Source organism: Ziziphus jujuba, chromosome 1 (genome assembly GCF_031755915.1).
Source record: "Ziziphus jujuba cultivar Dongzao chromosome 1, ASM3175591v1".
Taxonomy (NCBI): domain Eukaryota; kingdom Viridiplantae; phylum Streptophyta; class Magnoliopsida; order Rosales; family Rhamnaceae; genus Ziziphus; species Ziziphus jujuba.
In genome coordinates this window covers 17,560,720-17,583,747 of record NC_083379.1, presented here as the reverse complement: position 1 = coordinate 17,583,747, position 23,028 = coordinate 17,560,720, and the positions used below count along the sequence as shown (strand labels likewise).

Sequence of the window (23,028 nt, the reverse complement as noted above, 5' to 3'; positions counted from 1 at the left end):
GCATGATAATTTACGGGTTTGAGTCCACGATATTGGATTGGATCCTTATTATTATCATTCAATAGGACCTGTTAAGAAAACGGGTGCTAATGGGTGGGACCCAATAAACCCATCAAACCCATTTATATAGGATATTTTTATAATTTTATATGATATAATAAATTTGTCCTAAAACTAAGATAGTAAAATGTTTGCTACCTCTTTAGCATTTGCTCTAAATTGCAACATTATTTTACTCTCATCTCTCAATTTCATAATCAAAGAATTCTCCATCTCTATTTTCTTTTACTCAACAAGATTCATTCGATTTGGAAAGTTATTTTAGCATCATTGGAACTTGGAAGTTGATAGATCTGAAAAAATAGTTGATTAAATGTAACAAAGTAAGATTCTACATGCTGTTTTTTTATTTTTTTTCAATGCCTTTGTACCAAATTTGTTCGTTATAGAGATAAGATTACTATTCATGAGCTTTCTAAGAGTTTCTTTATTTATGTATAAGAACAGCATGGCACACAATCAAAATTTATATTTTTATAAGTTTATAGCATTTATTGTTCCAAATTATAATATAAGTTAATATATACACACATAAACATACGATTTCAACAATAAAATTAATTTTTTTCCACTTTCCAATATTGGATTGGAATAGAAAGAATGGTCCCTAAGGCTAAAAGCAATAATTTTCCATGCCTCGCAAATAATACAATGAAAGTAGAGATTAATTAAGATAGGGGCGGTGGGGAATCTCGGGCTTTGAAAAATAGAGCTCACATGCATGTTATGATGGGTGGTGGTGGGGTGAAGTTAATGTGCATAGGAAGACTTTGGAGGCTAATAGGTAGGCTAAGATAAACAAGGATTTAGAAATATAGGGGGGAAAAAAAGAAGAAGAAGAAGAATAGACAATCCAAAGACAGTGTCCTATATTATAGATTATATATATTTTATGTATATATTATAGATTATAAATATTTTGAATATGTGTATAAATAAAGTATCTAAAAGCTAAACTATATATAATAAATGGGATGAGAAGGTGAAATGCCATTCCCTCATTCAAATAAGCTGCCAATTGAATGCTTATTTTGATTACTTTTTTGTTAATTATTCATTGGCTTTCATAGAAACTAATTTTTCATAGCTGCCATTTAATCAAATTTTTATTTGCATATTCTAATGATACAAAAATGATTCTAGGAGTGAAATTTCTTAACTCATAGCCAATTTTTATAAAAATCGAAATATGAAATCATTTATTATTTTTTGTATTGATTAGTCAAATATTGTTTATCATAAACTCAATACTACTATCAGGTACTAACACTAATTTATATTAAATTAATAATATATTAGGTTTTTCAATCGTATGTAGATGGATCCAATCAATATTGATGAAGATTTTATCAAGACTCCAACCAAAGTAGATGCTACCACAGACAATATAAAGAGCATTGAGGAAACTGATACAAAAAAGAAGACTAAGGTCTTTCATGCAGGTAAGGGTGCAAAATGAAAATTGAGGTCACCTGCTTGGAATTTATTTGAGTTATTACCACTTAGTGAGGATAAAAAGAAACGTGCTAAGTGTAAGCAATGTAGGATAACATATTTATATGATAGTTCTCATGGAATGGGAAATATGTTGCATCATATTCCAATTTGTTCTGAAAAAAAAATTAGATGGTGATGTTAAACAAATGCTTTTATCTAATTCTTAAAGACATGTATTGATGAAATATTCAAATTTTGATTATGGAACTTTTCACAATTTGGTCATAAAGGCAATTATCAAGCATGATTTGCCTTTTAACTTTGTTGAATATAAAGGCATAAGAGCTATCTTTTCATATATTTATGTTGACCTTAAGTTGCCATGTAGGAATATAGTTAAGGCATGCATGTCAAGGATGTTTAAAACTGAAAAACAAAAGCGTCATCAATTATTAGATTCAGTTCAAGGTAGGATAAGTTTGACATCAGATTTATGGACGTCTGTATCAATTGATGGTTATTTTACTCTTACAGCCCACTTCATTAATCAAGAACGGAAATCACAAAAAAAGGATTTTTAAATTTTTGTTATATGCTCCTAATACATAGTGTTTCACTATCTGATAAAATTAATTCACTGTTAACCAATTGGGAAATTGAGAAGAAAATATTTTCTATCACATTGGACAATGCTTCTGTTAATGATTGATATGTTGAGATTTTAAAAAATCATTTGAACTTTAGAGGTGTACTTTTGATGAATGGTCAATTCTTTCATGTTTGTTGTTGTGCTCACATTTTAAACTTGATAGTCCAAAATCGACTAAAGGAGATTAATGATTCAATTTAAAAAAATGAGATAATGCATTAAACATATTAGAGGTTCTTCTAGTAGAAAGCATAGATTTTATGATTGTGTTGCACAAGTAAGGATAGTAAGTACTAAGTAAGGCTTGAGGCAAGATGTGCTAACTAGATAGAACTCCACCTATATCATGCTTGAGAGTGCTATTTTCTATTGTCATGCGTTAATCAATTTAGGAACGTCTAAATCGAATTTCAATTACTGTTCATCTCCAGAAGAGTGGGAAAAAATAGAAAGGATTTCTAAGTATTTGGGGCATTTTTATTTTCCCCCAAATGTTCATAATACAACATAACGTCAAATTAGCCAGAAAAGGAAGTGATTGCCTTTTGAGGAAGATGAGAACTTATATGAACTTGAAGTTTGAAAAGATAATGGTTAGAGTGTAGCTTGATTCTTGCAATTGCTATTATCTTAGAACCCTAATAAAAATTTTATTTTGTTGATTCGACTAATACAAAGTTTCTTAGTAAGAATTCTTATGAGTTTCAGCATGTCGTTGCACATTAATTTCCCTCTTTCAGGTGTATATGGAGAATTTATCTCATGTTCTTAACACAAGTACCATCGTGAATAAGACTTCTAAGCAGATGGATAGTGAATACCTTTTTTTGTTAGGTAATTTTTTATTTTATTTTATTTATTATATGTAAAAAAAAAAAAAAAAAAAGCTAAAAATTTTGAATTTTTATGCATTCATTAAAAGTATTTTGTATTACGTAGGATTTTGATATTTCAAGGATCCGACTTCTTCGAGTAAAAACACTGAACTTGATAAATACTTTGATGAAGAAAGGCTAGATAGAAAGTAAGATTTAGATGTTCTTAGTTGGTTGAAAGTGGAGCAATTTCGCTATCCAATACATTCTTGTTTAGCCCGTGATGTGTTAGCCATGCCAATTTCAATAATTTCCTTTTAATATGCATTTAGTATTAGTGGTAGAGTGTTGGATCAATATCACAATTCATTAATGCTTAAAAATGTGTAAGCTTTGCTTTGTATTCGAGACTGGCATTTTGGAAAAGGAGGTAAAATAATCATACATATATATTTTAATATGTCTTACTATTATACACCACTGCAACTTCTTTTTATTTTTGCTATTTGTCTAGTTCAAGATGTGAAGATTTTCCTTTTGAAGAACTAACACAAGATGTGTTCAATTTGAATATTAAGGAATCTAAGTCCGAACAAAGCTGAAATAGTGTTTGCATTGATATCTGAAAGGTAGATATATATATATATATAGATGTATACATATTTACGCATATAATTATTTAGTTATTTCTTTATAGATTACTTTGTATATTCTTTAATATTTTTTTTTCTTTACGGAATTATGAGCTTCATCCTTTATTGCATAGTAATGGTGGAAAGATACAACTTTATAAAAATTAAAATAGATGCTGTTCTAGATTTAATATTTTTTAATGTAATTTTTGAATATTTTAAACAAACAATGCCCATTCCTTACCTACGATTAATGTTTAGTATGTGGTTGTTTTATAATATTTTTAATTGACAATTATTAATGCATGTAGAATTTTAGTATGTGAATGCTTTTCTTTTCTTTTCTTTTTTTATTTTATCGGAGATGTTTCGCTTATTAAAAAATACGCTCATTTAATCTTTTTTTTCTTTAAAAAGTAAAAAAAGGTTTTATTTATCATTTTGGTATCTAATCAAAATTTGACGTTTATGCTTAATGGGTTAACAAGTTGGGTGATGCGTTATACGAAAAGTTAATGAAGGACTTTAGGACCACATATCTTAGTAAGAAAGCTTAATGGATTGTGTTCAAATCATAAAATTTTGACACAAACACAATACAATAGGGTACAAATACAGTTCAACACGACACATTGTCAAGCTTAACTAAAAGAAAAAAATTATGCTTTGAAAGAAAAGAATAATGTAATGTTGATAAGCTATAGATTACCATAAAAGATAAGAGGGAAAATCATTTTATCAGCAAATTAACTTTTAAATAAGGTGCCCAAAATATAGAACAAAAGACACCATATGAGCTAGGAAAGGGAGATAGTATTCCTATAAATACCTATGAATGTAGAGACGTCATGTCAAAGTGGTGGTACCTACACGAAAGAAGGTCAAAATAGGTCAAAAAATAGTTAATTACATCTTCATTGGCTATGCGTAAAATACTAGTGCTTAATGATTTCTTGTGTTCAAGTCTAAAATCTTTTATATACACAGCAATACACTAATAAAATCAAGGAATGTATCATTCTATGGACATGTATTTCCATGTAAGTTTGAAGAGGGATTAAGTTTGTCAAAATGAACTTATAAGATTATGAACAAAGATAGGTAGGACTAAGAACAAAAACAAGAGGTTGAGGATAAACTTAGATGCAGCAAGTGGATAATGATAGAAAAATCTTTTGGTCTAAATTTTTTGACCTATTTGTTGGAAGTTGAACCATCATGTTTTAAAAAGTTATGAAATCTCCTAAAAACCTTACTACAGGTGAAATTGATTTCATCTTGCAGAATTATACCTAGGAATTACAGGATCTTATTCTAGGTAGTAGGCTACTAGGATATAAATGGATTTTCAAAATAAAAATGAAAGTCGATCAAACAATTGATAAGTATAAGGATAATATTGTAATTAAAGGTTATAAACAATGACAGTGCCTTGATTACTTTGATAGATATTCTTCTTTGATGAGAATAAATTCCATAGGGATGGTACTTGAAATTTTCGCTTTGCATAATTTTAAAGTCCATCAAATGAATGTGAAGACGGCCTTTCTTTATGAAGATTTAGATGAACAGATCTATATGAAGCAACCAAAGGGTTTTTTTGCTCTCCTGACAAGAAAAGAAAGTTTACAGATTAGTAAAGTCCTTGTATAGCCTTAAAAAAGCACCTAAATAATGTCATCAAGAGTTTGATAGTGTTATGGAAACTCACCATCATCCTCTTCAAGTGAAGGTTCCAATGGCACACCTCCAAGGAGACAACAAATGAGAAGTATAATAGAAATTTATAAGGTAACAAAAAATTAGAATGAACTACATGTTTTTGTCTTTTTGTTGTTTATTTTTGGAGTTTGGTATGGTTTTGGGTTCACTTGGCCAAAAATGTTGTACACAAGGTGTTAGTTTTGTGCACAACTTTTAATCCAATTTTTGGTTTGGTGTTTAGGTGATTTTTGTGTTTGTTTTTGGCATGGTAATATTGAGGTTTGTTAGGGCTTTTGTTTGGAAGGAAGAAGAAGAAGATGAAGAAGAAAAGAAGATGCGAGGATGGGCCACACACACTAGATAGCTCAATTGATTATTTCTTTCCATCCATTTGTTGCATTATATAGATACAAAACTTGTCTCACACATGTGAAGTGTGTGTGAGAGCAAATAAAAGCCTTTAAAATTAAAAAATTACACATTTCCTCCTTAAAATTCTGATAAATAACCATTCAACCACCAGCTCACATGTGAGTGTACAAATATGGCAAACGTTGATGAGATTTTGAACTTCAAAAAACAGTCTCCACCAAATCGGATAATGCTTATTTGACTTAATGAAAGGTTGGGATATCTTCATCCAAATTGTTTGATTTTTCACAGGTGACATGTTGAAATATTAAGGATAAAATCCAAAGAAGACCAGGCCTAAAGGAATTGGGGTAAAGCCTCCAATTCATCTCAAACCCATGGGCCATAACTACTAGAAATCTCAGAAGTTATGCCAACTTGTAACCTGCATATCTTGGACTTCTAAAGTCCTTTTTCAGTCATTCTTTTTGCTATGTTTACCTTTAAAAGTCTATTACCATAAATCAAAAATTCATAACCTGGTTTAAGCAACACAGAACATGCCAGCTCCCATAATATACCTATGTTGCTGGAAACACAATTTCTAGCACATAGCCATTTTATAAAACAAAATCAACATCCAACAAGAAACAATTCCTAAGCTAAATAGAACAAAATTTAGGCATTCAGAAGACATCAAAAAGAGAATAACACATAGATATAATTATTCCTTTATGACATTTAACAAAACATTTATTGTGAAGAAAGAAAAATGGTGCAAACCTTGGTGGACTTTGGCTTGCACAAAGTGGCAAGATTACCACATTTTCAACAGCTATGAACCATTATGTTTGAAGAACCAATGTCAAGTACAAAATGAATAGTAGCTCTGTAGGTAGAGATTGAAGTAATCTTGAAAAATGACACTTGGGAGTTAGCAACAGTTCCTAAAGGGCATAAAATAATGGGAGTAAAATGGGTGTACACAACAAAGAGAAATGCTAAAGGTGAAGTCAAGAGGTATAAAGCAAGGTTGACCACAAAAGGATACAACAAGAGGCATGGCATCAACTATGCTCTCGTCAGTGATTTGCTTATTGTTTTGGCTTCACAAAATAAATGGAAAATTTATCAAGTAGAGGTCAAATATATATTTTTAATTAGATATCTTGAAGAAGAGGTTTACATTGATCAACCAATGGGATTTTGTTGAAATGAGAGGAAAATAAAGTGTTAAAGTTAAGATAGGCCTTATATGGCTTAAAACAAGCATCAAGGGCATAGTATGATAGAATTGAAAGATATTTTAAATTAATTACTTTTCTAAAATGCCCATATGAACATGCTTTTTATGTCAAGATGAATGAAAATGGAGATATGTTAATGGTGTGTCTATATGTTGATCATTTTATCTTCATGGGAAGTAACCTAAATATGTTTCAAAAGTTCAAACTATGACTAGAGAGTTTGAGATGACAGATATTACACCTATATCATATTATCTTGGCATAGAAGGGAAGCAAAATGAAGAAGGCATATTCATCTCTAAAGAAGGGTATGCAAATGAAGTACTTAATAAATTCAATATGGGAGATTACAAACTAGTCAGCACATTTATAGAATGTAAAGTTAAGATATCAAAACATGGTGGTGGAGAAAAGTGAAACCAACCTTTTCAAGAGATTAGATCAAATCTTAAGGTATCTCATATGCATAAGACCTTTATGTAGTTGGTCTTATGAGTCATAATATAGAGTCACCTACTACTATCCATTTGAAGTTAGCAAAGAGGATTCTTCATTGTACCAAAGGTATACTTGGTTTTGGTTTATTTTCTTGATCATCTAACAATTACCAGCTGATTGGATATAGTGATAGTGATTGAGTAGGGGATTTGAATGATAGAATAAGCACAACTGAGTTTGTCTTCTTCATAGATAACATTGCATTCACTTGGAGTTTAAAAAAGCCACCAATTGTCACACTTTCAACTTGTGAAGTTGAATGTCTGGCAGCAACTTCATATGTTTGTATGCCATTTAATTGAGAAATTAACATAGGAAGTCAAACATGGAATCACCAAGGAGTGGATCTCAGGTCCTTAGCCTGTCCAAACCTCACTCTGGTCCAATTCCATAACCATTTCGGTAGAAATGAAAGAAAGAAAACTCAACTTTCTATTTTCTCTTCAAAATAAAGAACTTTACCTTTCTTACAAGAAAATAAGCTGTCTTATACCAGTTTCTTGGATATTCCATTCCACCACGTAGGGTCCAATTAAAATAGCCACATTAGCAAAAAAGGGAAAAAAAAAAACAACAAATAGCCACATAAGCAAAGGAAACTAAAGAAAATAAAACTCATCATTTTGACATAGCAAAAAAGTCATTCAACTATTTTCTAAAGCTGTATTTGTTGCAAGCACATTTGCATCAGTCCTTCCCACTATGAGAAAGCTCAACCATAAGCGAAGAAGAAGAAGAACAAGTAACAGAGTCTGGTGAATGATACTCAAAGAGGTCTGCAACATTAAAAGTGTTAGAAATCTTTAAAGGTGAAGGGAGCTCAAGCTGATCGGCATTATTTCCACATTTCTTCATAATTCAAAAGGGACCAATCTTTTTAGCTTGAAGCTTGTTGTAGGTGCCAGTAGGGAATCTATCTTGTCGAAGATGGACCATGACAAGATCACCAACTTCAAAAGACTTGGGGCAGCGATGAAGATCAACTGCAGCCTTGTAACGAGCATTATTGGTGTTCAAATTATGTGTGACTAGAGTATGAATATCCTGAATTATGTTTGCCAAAGTTTTAGCTGTCTTATGAGGAGGAAAGGAGTTGAAGCAAGGTCGACAATGTGATTGGATGGCTTGGTATAGACTATAGCAAATGGACTAAATTCTATTGAACGATCGACCATGTTGTTATAAGCGAACTTAGCTTGGGGCAAGTATAAGTCCCATGGTTTGGGAGAGTGATCAGCAACGCTATGTAGCACAGAGCCAAGAGTACAATTCACAACCTCTGTTTGCCATCTGTTTGCGGGTGGTAAGCACTACTAAACTGAAGCGCGGTATCAAACTTGTGCCATAAAGTTTTCCAAAAATAATTAAGGAACTTTACATCCCTATTGGAGTTGATCGATTTTGGTATGCCGTTAAGTTGCGCAATTTCACAAAAGAACATGTTGGCTATATAAGAGGCATCGACAGCTTTCTTGTAAGGGAAAAAGTGAGCCATCTTGGAGAACGGATCAACTACAACCAAAATGGAATCAACTTTGAGCTGTGAAAGAGGGAGACCGAGAATAAAATCGAGTGAAATATTGTCCCAAATATTGTTGGGGATGGGCAGGGGAGTGTAGAGTCTTGTATTTTGTTGCTGGCCTTTGGTAGTTTGACAAATAGCACAATGCTTAATAAACTTAGTGACATCCCATTTGAGGTAAGGCAAAAAATAATGCTCTTCAAGTAAAGAAATTGTTTTGTCTCATCCAGTGTGAGCAACTAAACCACTTGCATGAAGTTATTTAATAAGCTAAAAACGAAGAGAAGTTCGAGGAATACATAGCTGCAGCCTTTTAAAGAGATATCCATTGTGAACATGAAAATCTCATGCTGACTCATGCAAATGACACTTATGCCAAATGTGTCGAAGGTCAGGATCATATGGGTACTTGTAGAGAACCCCACAACCTCAAGTTGCAACTTATTGAGAAGACATATCTTACGGTTGAGAGTATTCGCCACTCAATTGTGGTTTCCAGCTTTATGGTGGAATGTATAAGGAAATTTTTGAAGGAATTGGGACCAGCGGATGTGCATCTTGTTGATGTGTTTTTATGAGTTGAAATGTTGCAAAGCTTGGTAGTCACAATGAAGGATAAATTCCCGTTGAACCAAGTAATGCTTCTAATGCTTTAAAGCTCTCACAATGGCATATAATTCTTACTTATAGGCAGGCCACAATTGACCGGCAGGGCACTATTTCTCATTGAAAAATTCATTAGCACACTGTTCTTGCATAAGGATAACTTCAATTCCCATGGAAGGTGTGTCTGTTTCTATTTCGAAGACTTTGTCGAAGTCTGAAAGTGCCAACATAGGAGCTTCAGTGAGTTTTTTCTTCAGAGCTTCAAAGCTTTTCTATTGAGTAGGTCCCCATTGGAATTTTCCTTTCTTGAGGCAATTCGTCAGTGGTCTTGCGATAGAATTGAAGTTCCTAACAAAATGCTTATAAAAAGTTACGAGTCTGTGGAAGCTACGAACATCAGTGACTGTTGAGGGTGTTTTCCAATCTCAGATTGTAGTAACCTTTGATGGATAGGCCTTGATTCCATGCTTGCCCGTAATAAATCCAAGGAAAAGAAGTTATGGACTCATGAAGGAACATTTCTTGAGATTTAGATACAGATGGCCTTCCTCAAGTATCACAAAAACCTGCTTCACATGCTCAAAGTTGTCTTCAGTTGAGTGGCTGAAAATAAGGATGTCATCGAAATATACCACCATGCAGATTCCGATGAGAGGCTATAGAATCTGATTCATCAAGCGCATGAAAGTACTTGGTGCATTACACAAACTGAAGGGCATGACCCTCCACCCATAGAGACCCAAAGGATTTTTGAATGCAATTTTCCATTCATCACTAGACAGTATTCTAATTTAATGGTATCCACTGCCAAGATCTAACTTGGAGAATACTTGAGCCCCACTTAGTTTATCTAGCATGTCTTCCAATCAAGGGATGGGAAACCGATACTTTGTAGTATTTTGTTAACAGCATGGCTATCAACGCACATTTGGACTATAATAGCTGGTACAGCATAAAGGCTTAAGCTTTCTTGGATAAGGTTATTCTTTGGCAAGTCCTTAACCATTTACTATAGTATTTGAGTTTCTTTCGGTGGCATTTAGTAGTGAGGAAGATTAGCAAGTTTGGCCCCGGGTAGCAAGTCAATAGTGTGCTAGATATCTCTCATGGGAGGTAAGGAATCCGGGAGCTCACTTGGATAGATTTCAAAAAAATCTTCAAGGAGTTACTAAATTGGTTGTGGAAGTTGAAAACCTGCGGTGGTTTGAATCGAAGTGATGATACCAAAACAGAGTTGTGAATGTTTTGATTGAAGCTCAAAGTGCTTGTCGAAGATTGTTAAAAGGATAGGACTCCATGTACAGGTAGAAAAGTAGGGTCATGTTGTGGCTTGGAAGGAAGTAATACAATTTTCTTCCCTTTCCATTGAAACAAATGAGTATTATGCCAGTCAACATGCAACATGGAGTTATCGAATAGCCATGGTTGGCCTAAGAGGATGTGGCATGCAACCATCTCCACACATCATAAATAACCTTATCAGCATAATGTTTTCCTATGCTGAAAGGAACTTTACAAAACTCAGTGACTTTAGTTTCAATCCCCTTTTTAATCCAACCCACATCATAGGGATTTGAGTGGTTCATGGTAGGAACTTTCAGGACTTTAACTAAGGACTTGGAAATTATATTCTCATTACTCTCGTTGTCTATGATCACCTCACACACCTTCTTATTGAAAAAACATTTAGTTTCGAAAATAGAATGGCATTGAGGCCCTTGAGGTGTTTATGAATCAATAACAGCTTCTGAATTATGCAAATTACTGGTTCTCCTTGGTCTTCATCCACCAACTCAATTTCATCTTCCATGGTGGCAATGTCTTCCCCTAAATCCTCTTTGTTATCCACTATGTTAACTTGTTTATGTAATGGACACTCATTAGATTTATGGCCGTGTTAACCACATTTTAAGGATTTTAGTGGGATAAGGATTTGAGGGCTTGTTGGGTTGATTTTGGGGTCTACCGGCATGTTTCATTGAGCTTTCAATAAGGGTGGTCTTATAGTAAGGTACTTGTGGAGACAGGGGTTTAGTTTTGGTTGGGTAAAATTCACTCAATGGTTTCCATTTAACCGATGCCTTTGCTGTGTGCCTCTCAAGTTGCTTTCAATATTGATAGCATCACTATGGTTCCAAATAGGACTAAGCTCTATCCTTTCTTGAATTGGAATAATTAACCTAGCCACATATCTACCAACAACTTGACCTTCATTCTCATTCAAGTTCACCCGAGCACTCAATCTATAAAATTCTTCAATGTATTCACTAATGGAGAGATGACCTTGGTGGCAACGGTGGTATTACTGATAGAGTATTTGCTCAAAATTAGCTGGAAGGAATCTGGCCCATAGCATTCGACGTAACCGTGGCCAGGAATGGATTGGACCTTTTCCTTGTTTTCGTCTATTACTCAGGACTTTTTCCTACCATGCTGAAGTTCCCTCATGGAATTTATAAGCCACCAAACGAACTTGTTTGTTCTCAGGTATGAACATATACTCAAAGAAAGACTCAACAGTTTGTACCCAATCAAAAAAATACTCAATGTTTAAAGACCTATCAAAATTTGGAATATCAACATTAATTCGGTAGTCTGAAGCTTGGTGATCTCGAACATACCTATTAGTCATAGTTTGATTGGCTCAACCCATGGTCATTATTTCCAACTCATCTTTTAAGTCCGAATCAAGTGAAAGTGGAATATGGTGCTGTAAATTTAGGAATTGTCTTCGAATTAAAAAGGGAGGGGAGTCCTGGAGGTCCGAATATGTTGGATGTGCCAATGGAATGGGTGTCTGTTGTATTTGGGTTGCTATAGATCAGTTATAGATCAGTCATCGGAATGCTCAGGGAAGTGAGAACCAGCAGCTTTAGCTTTCTACGCAAAGTTGTCAAATCTCATTTGAAATGGTGTTGAATTTCTTATCTAGTTTGGCAACAGTAGTTAAAAGCATTTTCGAGCTTTTGTTCTTCACTGGAGTTTCATTGAGAGCTCTCGTCGGAATTGGCCATTGAAATTTTAAGAGGATGGCCGGTGCTTTGATACCAATTTGAGGTAGGAAGTCAAATGTGAAATCACTAAGGAGTGGATCTCAGGTCCTCAGCCTATTCATACCTCGCTCTGGTCCAATTCCATAACCATTTCGGCAGAAATGAAAAAAAGAAAACTCAACTTTCTATTTTCTCTTCAAAATAAAGATCTCTACCTTTCTTACAAGAAAATAAGTTGTCTTATATCAGTTTCTTGGATATTCCATTTCACCATGCAGGGTGCAATCAAAATAGCCACATCAGCGAAAAGGAAAAAAGACAACAAATAGCCACATAAGCAAAGGAAACTAAAGAAAATAAAACTCATCGTTTTGACACAGCAAAAAAGTCATTTAATTATTTTCTGAAGCTGTATTTGTTGTAACCACATCTACATCAAAAATCTTATGAAATAGCAAAATACGTCATAGGAACAACCAATTGACATCCTATTTGACAACAAGTCTATCATTGCCTTGGTCAAAAAGCTGGTTTTCCATGGTCATTACAAATACATTAAGACAAACTACTATTTCATGAGAGAAAGGATTGCTGGAATGGAGGTTAAATTGAAGCATATACAATTAATCAAGATTAAGTTGCAGACATCTTCAATGAACCATTAATGTATGAAGATTTCTTCAAGTTATGAAACTTTCTTTGGGTGAGAAAATTAAGTTTAAAAGGGAGGTGTTGAAATGTAAATGTAATTTGGGTCTTCTATCTATGGACTCACTATTGGATTAATTACGCATTGGGTTTTATTGTAATGGGTTGTATCGTTTTACAGGTCCATATTCTAGATTCGTCTAGAATTAACTAATTTTTGTGGGATGTAAAAAAGCACTATGATATGTATGTGCTTTTTTTTTTTTTTTAACAAAATATGTAGTGAAAAAAAAATAAAAAGAAAACAAAATGAGTGTTTCAGCAGCTCTCTTTATAAAAGTTCTAGAATTTTATATCTTCCATTCTTTCTTCTTCCAACACTCATACAGGGGACCATTAACAGCAACACATTCATCACATTGTAGAGCCACATTGAATACCAAGGAAGAATCACTTTCACAAAACAATCTTGGAAAGAAAGATCAAGAACCAATTGTAATCCCTTTTTTTATCTCCAAAAACTCTATAGATAATGGAGGTGAAGATAAAGGAAATTAGCTTTTACATTTAATGGTTATTGCATGCAATTTTTCAAAATTATTCTATTATAAAGACATTAAAGAAATAAATAGGAAAAATTGAAAACTGGTATCACAAATACATATTATATTTGTAGCTTCAATGTTGGAGATCTAGCAAGGATATAGGCTAGTAGGGTAAAGTGTAGGGTAAACTTTTGGATGTATTTGATTCTATGGCCATGGAAGTATGATATGCTTCTAAAGACATGTAGGGTAAAGTGTTGCTATGAATACAAAATGTTGGTTCTGAAGGTCGTGCAAGAGTGACAAAGTCGCTACTGAGCATCGCCACAATTGAATTCATGGTAGGTCTGTTTGCTGGATTTTCTTGCACACACAACAATGCAATGTGGATGCATCTCATTATCTCATTTCTTGAGCTATCTGATCTCAACATTGGATATACAATATTCATAGCTACCCCCTCCCTCCAATTTAACCATGTCTGCAAAATAAAAATTTAACTAAATTTATATGGTTCAAATAGTTGTTGTTTTACCATAAATGAAAAACAACTAAGGACCTAAACATATCCTTAGTTCAAATAGTAAATGATATTGCAACCTAGCCAAACATGAAAATTTGAAAAAACATACATATATATCCTTGGTTCAAATAGCCAATGATATTGCAGCCTAACCAGACATGAAAATTTGAAAAAGCATACGTATATACATATACATATACAACTAAGCTCAGATTATATGAAATTAATAGTTTTACATGTAAGATTTTAGTATTTTACTAAACTTATATTAGACCACTACTTAATAATGTCCAATATTAATTCGTAAAGGAAAATTCATGATTGTAAAATCATCGTTGACCTGGCATGAGCATAACATTATTATATATACAAAAAACTTTCAAGTCTTGCCTTTATAAGTTAAGATATTAATATCAGGCAACATGGTATAAAGGTGTACTTCTCACAACATTATTACTTGATATATATCTTGATTTTATAAAATTATATTATCATAGCCAAAAAAGAGTATATATATAATGTGTGTGTGTGTGAACTTACATAGGTTAGAAGATCTTTTGAATTACTCTCCTATTGATGGAAAGTGTTAATTTTCTGTCTAGTCAATATTTCTAAAAGCAACACCCCAAAACTATATACGTTGGATTTGATTGAAAATTGTCCATGCATTGCATACTCTAGAGCCATATATCCACTGCCAACAAACAATGTCAGCTTACAAAACATTAAGGGTAGAGGTTTCATCATAATGATTATATTAAGTCATTAATATTCTAAACAAAACACTAAATTTTGTTTTGTTTCAGTCATAAGAATATGTATTTCAATAGCCAAGCTGTTGTCTATTGTGTGATATACTTACTAGGTTCCAACAATTTGTTTTGTGCTTTCTTCACTCTGATCAACCATGAATAACCTTGTCATACCAAAATCTGCTATTTTAGCATTCATATCTTCATCTAACAAAATGTTACCTGTTTTCAAATCATGATGAATGATTTTTAGGCGAGAATCTTCATGAAGATAAACCAATCCACGAGCAATGCCTCCTATAATTTTGTAACGCATCTTCCAATCCAAAATTCCTCTTTTAATGGGATCTACATTAGAAGCATGGTTTTGTCAAAATTAATAAATAATGTTACACACACACACACACACACACACACACACTGTAACACCATATAATGGCATGCCACCCAAGCAGGAAACAAATATAGAAATGAAATAATACCAAATATAATGTGATTAAGACTTCCATTTGGAACAAACTCATAGACAAGAAGTCTTTCACATCCTTCTAAGTAGAAACCAAAGAGCCTAACAAGATTTCAATGTTGAAGCTTGGCAACTAACATAACCTCATTCTTAAATTCGAGATCACCCTGATTGGAATTCATGGACAGCCTTTTCACGGCTATGAATGTCCGTTAGACAGCCTTCCCTGAAAATATACAAAAGAAACAATCCAAAATGACAATGATATTCAAGATAATGGTTTTAATTAGAAATTCCTCTATTATTTTTCTTATCTATTATTCGAATAGTCTTACTTTGTAAACAATTCCAAATCCACCTTCTCCAAGCTCATTTGCATCAGAAAAGTTATCTGTTGCAACTTCGATAGTGCCAAAGTCATATTGCAAAGATTCCATCCAACTTATTTCATTAGAACCTTCGTAATAAAGTAGGGACAAGTAAGCATGTATTCTATCACATAAATTCAATGCATAATTTTGAATATCAAATGAAAGATAACCTTAGAATAATTAATATTGAATACAATCTAAAAGCGATCTTTTTTCATATAATAAGATTTAATTTAAAGGTTAAACTTTTTTTTTCCTTTCTTACAACACATTAATTCAATCCTTTATAGTATATAAATATCAATCATTCTCCTATATTAATGTTGTTATAGTTTTTCCATCAACACTTTAATGATTAGCTATTATATTGCTTCAATGACTAATATTTAAAAATGTCTTGATAAACAATATATGTTTAATGAAATGCTAAAATTTTAAAAAGGTAAAGTGAAACCTATCTAAGCATTAAACTAGAATATATATTTAAATCTCAACTTTTAAAGTAATCTAAAAGCTAATAAGATTCAAATGTGAAAGGCATACAATAATGATCATATCAAAACTATATATATGTAACATCTTACCAAATTTTAGATACCAAATTATATGCAATTTAGGTAAAAAAATATATATATATATTAAAAAAATGACACATAACCTAAATTTTAGAAAGTAACCCTACATGATATTACATTATTTGGTATCCAAAATTTATATGAATTTTGTAACTTCATTTTGTAAAATATAAAGTCAATATGAGCCAAAAACATTGCCACATATGTTGCAAAAGAGTTAGTAACTATAACATTATTATCTAAACTACTATAAGTATATTTTTTTTGTTTTTTGAAAGGTTAAGCAAATACTTTTATGGTTATTGTTTTATAAAAATACAAAAATCTTAAAGCCTCCATGGGCCGGCAACCTACAAAATGCAACAGTAAATGGGGGAAGGATTACAGTATGTGGTGAAAAATTTTGGTATTTGGTCTTTTTAAAAAAAAAAAAAATTGTGAGTATATAATTCTTTCGGAATGCAGAAAGAGCCATCCTGCTTTTCAATTGGATGATGATCAACTGGACCTTTTTACTTGAAAGAATCGGCCCAATTAGTTACGGACACGAAAAGTAATATATAAGTTGTTGGATCTCATGCCTCTACTCGTTATGGACCTTATGTATATTATGGTGATAGATGTTCGGGACACGATGATCCTTACCGTAAGCAGCTTCGCCCAAAACCGTTTGTTAACCAAAAAGGGCAAAAAAAAAAAAAAAAAAAAAAAAGGAGGAATATAAAGGACAAATTAAATCCATTACTTACTTGGGGAATATTTCTTTGCGGATCTCCTCTTTCTTAAGAAGAAGCATATGCCCAAAAGGATTAAAGCAGAAACACTCGGAGCAACAATAAGCACAATGGTTAACGTTTTGTTACTCTTGCTTCCTGAAAAATCACAGTTAAGCGGTAATAATTACACAAAAATAAACAATTAAATTGTGAATGAAAAAAAGGGGAGGGGGACGGGGGTGTGTTCATTTGAGATGCGACACTGACTGGGTGAACTATTTTAAATCCAGCCTCGTTCATGTTTAGTCCAATATTATTAAACATTTCAAAATGCCCAATATAATCCAATCCAATCTCAGTATTTCAAGTGGGCCTTAGGGTTTAAGGGACACAGAAAGCTAAGCAAGAAAAATAACTTGTGTGTTAGGCATAAATCAGAGTGATCCACAAATACCATTTGAAGGTGGAGAAGCTGCTGGCGAATCATCTGCAGTATGATTGTAGAAAGGATATACCTCGTACCTTAAACTACAGCTGGGTTTGACAATTCTATCTCCTTGAACTCCATCACAGCATTCTGGAAGAGTTAAGGCAGCCCTTTGGAGGCAGTCTATGCATTCTTGCTTGCTTATATCAGGAGTGCACTATGTAAGTGCATATATTGTTTCATATCCAGGAACAGTTTCGTTTCCTGTTGAAAATTTCCTCTGGGAGTCACCTGATGAAGCTTTACTAGTCAGGCTATCCAGCATAGGTTTCAGCACCAGCATGAACTTATTTGGATCCCATGCTTTATTCGTGCTCGGAGCTTTCACGATTGGCTCATCTTTCATTACTGAAAATATGGGCTTGTTTGAGTATCGAACCATGCAAAGTTCTTCCCATATGATCGCTTCCATCCTGTTTGGACAATTTTCTAACAGCCTACGGCTCGACTCGTTGATGCATTTGTGGCAGATACCCGTAACCTATTTCGGTTTTAGAAGTGAGCTGAAGAAGAGGAGGGTGTTCAGGTTCTGTTTGAAGAGTTGCCATTTTCGGTGCATTTCCAACAATATTTGACATCTTAGGAACAAGTACCATCACTTCCCTGTGTTGAATTGCCCTTAGGCTCATTGTAGAAAGGTCCCGACTCAAACCTAAGGTTACAGCTTGGTTTAAGGACTCGTCCCCCTTGTTTTCCACCACAACAGTCTGGAATTTGTAAGATAGCGTCATCTAGGCAACCGTTACATTCCCCCTCGTTCAAATCCGGTGTGCACTGAACAAGTGCAAATATTCTTTCAGCATTAGGGACGGTATCATTTCCGAATTCACACTTGGCAGTAGAATTACCTGAAGCAGCTTCGATTTTTAGGCCATCTAACAGAGGCTTCAGCACCAGCTTGAACAGTTCCGGATCGGCTGCTGCATTTGGGCTCGGTAATGTCTTTAGAGGGGCATCTTTCCTTTTATAAATTATAGAGTTGTTGGAGTACCTCACCATGCATCGTTCGTCCCAAATGATTGCTTCTTTCTTGTTAGGACAACGCTCCAATAACTTGTAACTGGTATCATTCAGACAAGTCCTGCAATTGTCCGCTGTAACGTCTCCTCTGCAAAGAGCAATTAAATTGACTTTGTTGGAGTTTTCTCCGAACGACGAATTGTAAAATCCGTGACTGTTTTGGGTGTCTGAGGAGATGGAGGTCAGAAGATTTTTGAGGTTGTTTTTGTAGGTTGTGGTACTAGTGAAATTTCCGTCCTCGGAATTACAATTCCAGCATTATTCAGCTTTTGATTGGCCAATGGTTGGAGTGACTAGAAGCTGCATGAAAATCACTACAACGGAGAAAACTCCTTGTAGTATGGAGGAACTCATTTGTTTTTTCCCCCCTTTTTTTGGTTCCACAATGCACTCTATGACAACCGTAGGTACGATAGTGATGATATTTATAGGGATTCGTGTCAGCACTGAAACCCATGATTTTTCCTCTTTGGAAATAAAATATCATTTTGTATGATAACAAATGAATACCAGGGCCTGGCCTGACGTTATTTAGACTATTGGATTATTCTAAGTGGGTTTGGTGTAAGCGCAAGTGCACAAAATAATACCACTTTCTAGTAACAATAGAAAGTTGACAAGATTCCGAGATATCCAAAAAAGCCGCCATTCATGACTAGGTAGTCTTTTGTTCAAAATATTATCTATATATATATATATATATATAACCAAGTTCACATCATATTTATATGATTGTAAAACCATTAATACATTTATAGTTCTGCATGATTCTACATAATTTATTTTTCATAAATAGAATTTTAATATATCGTTAGATCTATATTATATTATTATTAGATCTTTTTAATATTCATTTGAAGAAATTCAAATACTAATAAGATATTACATGATGTTAAACCATCAAATAAGCTTTATCTGAATTTGAGATTAAAATATATTCTAAAATAAAAGGTAAGACGAGTATGGCTCAAATCCATGGCTATAAAAAATATGGGTACAAAGAGCATATCACATGTCCAACCTCTTTCCTTGTTTAAGAAATTCAAATTCGACACAATAACTATCCCAATAGAGGATGGTATATAAGTTTGGGAAAATATATTTTGAAGAAATAACTATAGTTGGATTCCACAAAATGTTATAATTAATAATTAAATGTTATTAAAAAATTAATTTAGTTGCCTCTATACACTAATTATAAGTTAGTCTATAAAGTTTAAATGCACAAATAACAATTTGATAAGTTATTTAATGTCTCCTCTGCACAGATCAATTGCGTTGACTTTGTTGGAGTTGTTTCCCAAACAGGAATTGCAAAATTCGTAATTGTTTTGGGTGTTTGAGGAGATGGAGGTAAGAAGTTTGTTGAGGTTGTTTTTGTAGGTGGTGGTACTAATGTAATTTTCCGCATCAGAATTACAATTCAAGCAGTATTCAGCTTTTGATGAACAGCCTTCAAGGGTAATGGTTGTAGTGATTAGGAGCTGCATGAAAATAGCTAGAACAGAGAAAACTCCCAGTAGCATGGAGGAACGCATTTTTTTTTCGGTTCCACAATGTAATCAATGACAACCCTATGTACGAAATTGAAGAGACTTAAAGGGATTACTGTGAACACTGAGCACAACTATAATGATTTTTTCTCGGTGGAAATAAAATAGCACTTCGTATCATTGTATGATAACAAATGACTACCAACCATCGCCAGGCCTGATGTTACTTATACTATTGGATTATTGATTCTGAATAGGTTCGGTTTGAGCGGATGTGCACTAACTACGATTTTTTTCTCGGTTGGAAGTTAAATATAATACCACTTTTATGATAATGATTTAATACCAACCACGGAAATGAAGTTATACTATTGGATATTTTTAATTGTACCATTAAAGTAGATAGTAACACGAGAAAGTTGACAAGATACCGAGATAAAAATGTTATTATTGCAAGCCTTCCAAAAAGCCGCCATTCATGGCTAGGTATTTCTGTTGAAAACATAATATTTATATACATATACCTATAACAAACTTACATGATATTGGTATGATGGTAAAACCATTATAACTTCTTTTATTAACCATATTTTATTGTTTTAAAAGGTGAAATTTGAAATACATTTATAATTTAATAGGTTTCTACATAATTTATTTTCCACAAATAACTTTTTAGTATGTATGTCTTTAAATCCATATTCACCACCAATAGATTTTTTTAATCTCACTTTTTAAAGCAATTTAAAGGCTAATAAAATAATACATGCTGCTAAAACCATTATATCAACTTTATGTGTGCCTGAGATTAAAATATAATCCAAAGTAAAAAGTAAGGAAAGCATGACTCGAATCCACGACTATAAAAGTGTAGATTTGAAACACATACTACTTCGCCAACTTATAATCCTTATTCTGGAAATTCGAATTTAATACGATTGCCAACAAAACTAAATTGTCCCAGTAGGGATAATATATAAGTTTCGAAAAGTATATTTTGAAGAAATCTATAATTGGATCCAGAAAATGTTTATTAAAAAAAATTAAATTAATTGCCTCTACACATAATTATAAGTTTGATTATAAAGTATAAATGGACAAATAACAAATTGATAAGTTGAGATAAAATCCCTAAAATCTATGTTTTGTGCCTAAATGTTTTTAGCCATAATTAATATTGTTACTATGTTGTGGCCAATAACTCTCTACATAAAAGTTTGCATATTGCTGCTAAAAACACTTTCAATTAGCCACAATTACTGTTATAGCTAATATTAATTGTTGTGGGTAAAAGTGATTTTTGCCTCAACATTTCATCATGGCTAAAAGCTTGTGGTTGTTCTTTTGGAATAACCCAATTTTCAATAATCAAGGTGATAATTCTCAGGTCCTAACTTTTAAGATAGTCTTCTTTCACAATTTATAATATATATATATATATATATAAAATGAAATATAAAGTAAAAAATAGCTCATGGCTAATGTTCATTTCATTCATAGTGTTCACAATCACACTAGTGTGGAGCCAAATATATATTATCGATAATATAATTGTACAATAATTCTAAAAAATTACATTTTATTTTGTAATTGGATTTTTAAAGTAATTTCTATTAATGCTTATATGGTTTTAAAATATTTAATGTAGGTCTTCTGATATTGCAAAAATGAAAAAATTTGCCCTTCCAATTCGTAGTTCTGTAGTTTTGAGTGATTATTTCGCATATCTCAAACGATCAAAGGGCAATTTATTGGAAACGAGGGATTTTATTTTATTTTATTTTTTATTTATTTTTTGGGGGAGGGATTTTAACTTGACGTCATGTCTAACAAAATAATAATTTTGCTATTAAACTACCCTGTTTCAAAAATGTCGCTAATTTAGGATAAAGAATAATAAAATTAAAATAACTAAAAATCAGTTACATATTTTCATGCTACCATCAAGAAACAGACAAGACCACTAGCTATTTGATTTTTGATCATTTACACCAATTTCTCCCACCCCAATGTTATTAACTAAGCTAATTCCATTAGCTATTTGATTGATGTACGTATGAATGGAGTATTGATATAAAATTTAAAATATATTTGGATAAAAAAATGTTGGGACTCATTGCTTGGATTTTCTTTTTGGACGTACTGTATATTTGGAGGAATTTTTAGTTTGTGAGGAATAAAAACAGATTTTAAAAATGCCCAACACTTTTATCAAAAATATATATATATATATATATATCCGAAAAAACAAAAAAACAAAAGAAGGAACACTTAACACTTCAAAATGCGTTATACAGTTTTCACATAAGAGTAAAATTTAAAACGTTTTTAATAATGGCAAGGCTAATATAAAATTATTTTTAAAAAATTGTGGAAACTACTTTCATGGTAAAATATTTAAATCCTAAATTTGAAAGTGTATGGAACCTATTGGATTCATGGTAAAGTTTTGTAGGAAACCATTCTCCCATAATTAGTTTCCTCTGGATTAAGCATTTAATGGGTACCAATTTTTTTTCATAGTTTTTAATTAAAAACTTGCGTGCATTAGAGATAAGTGAAAGAATGTTATTAGAAAAACAGAATCAAACTAATTTCCTATGAATTAAATTTGTAAATTGACCTAATGGTAAAACTATTGAAAATATATTTTTAGATTTTTAGCATAAGCCTTAATATTTTTAAAAAATACTAGATATAATTGAAATTATGGCAAAATAAATAAAACTTAATCGATTTTTATTTGCAAACCCAAAATTTTATACGGAGAAAACAATACATTGCATACAACATAATTCAAACCCTTGTGGAAACTGGAATTTGTATACCCAAAATTTACATTGAGAATGCGATATTCTGCAGATGCTCCTACGTCATCACGTGCGCACGCATCCATGGACTGGTCCATATTGACTTCAGTG

At 32.6% G+C, this 23,028-nt stretch overlaps 1 pseudogene; it reads right to left on the bottom strand.

Annotated features, from left to right (window-relative positions):
• Positions 1 to 13,590: 13,590 nt before the first annotated feature.
• Positions 13,591 to 22,809, bottom strand: LOC107418118 (cysteine-rich receptor-like protein kinase 5; annotated as a pseudogene).
• Positions 22,810 to 23,028: the final 219 nt, after the last annotated feature.